Raw genomic sequence first — 875 nt, 5'->3', positions numbered from 1 at the left:
GACTGGGGCTCATTTACAGCCAACTGTTTCTCGTTTAGCTAACGGTCACGATAACTTAGCGATGTTTAATATTATTGTTAGCGCCTTAATGTATTTCCAGCCATTTCTCGGAGGGCAAATGTTATTAAAGCGAAGTCCTAACTGCTTTTTCGCCGTGTTTTCCACTGTTGTAGGCTAACGTTACCAGAAAGAATCCGTTTCTACGGTGAGCTATTGTTTGTGTTGCTTTTCAACTACAAAACTGAGTTTAAATTAATTATCGAATAATAATTGTTTGAGACTGTAAATTATTAATGTGATGTTTTAACTCTAGATGTTTATTTGTGTAAATGCTGTGAGTGCGTTGAGCTCTGCGCGAGCTGGGAGCAGAGTTGCCATGGAAACGTCTCTCGCTGCTGTTTTCACTGCTTTCAGGTAAGTTTAGTCCCTAAAATCACACAAATATTACATACAAACGTTCCTGACACGTTTCTTACTTGTAATTGGCGTGTTTCTACTGAATATTTATTTTATATAAATGGTTTAGCCTCTTCGAAAAAGTCTATTAGCATCTCAACCGTTTTCAGAGAGGTAGGCTAACTCTGTAGATTGAGCTCTTGTTTATGAAACTTTGGGCTTTTAATCAAATCTTCATGTGTATGAGATGTTTTGATAGATCTGTAAAGGTTTTGCTGGCGATTTGTCAATGGGTTATTGGAAATAGGACTTAAATATGTACTTAACCTAATCATATACACTGTACTGTGACCCGATGAGGTCACTTACATGCAGAGTATAATCGGCTGAAAACAAGTTCAATATTGATAAATTGTTCTGTGATTTCAGGAGGACAGAAAGAAACTCTACAGAACAGATGGGAAGCTCCAAGATTTCAA

General features: G+C 37.1%; 1 long non-coding RNA gene across 1 annotated transcript in view; it reads left to right on the top strand.

Moving 5' to 3' along the window:
* LOC107571593 (uncharacterized) overlaps window positions 1-875 on the top strand; it is a 1,848-nt gene extending 973 nt beyond the window's left edge. Inside the window, exons 2-4 of the long non-coding RNA XR_001607209.1 lie at window positions 174-205; window positions 314-414; window positions 826-875. This is a non-coding gene — a long non-coding RNA (uncharacterized lncRNA). The remainder of the gene's footprint in view (window positions 1-173; window positions 206-313; window positions 415-825) is intronic.

The sequence above is a fragment of the Sinocyclocheilus grahami genome, unplaced genomic scaffold, assembly GCF_001515645.1.
Source record: "Sinocyclocheilus grahami isolate Dianchi unplaced genomic scaffold, SAMN03320097.WGS_v1.1 scaffold1617.1, whole genome shotgun sequence".
NCBI lineage: Eukaryota > Metazoa > Chordata > Actinopteri > Cypriniformes > Cyprinidae > Sinocyclocheilus > Sinocyclocheilus grahami.
Note: the sequence above shows the minus strand (reverse complement) of the source record. Positions and strands in the feature narration are given on the sequence as shown.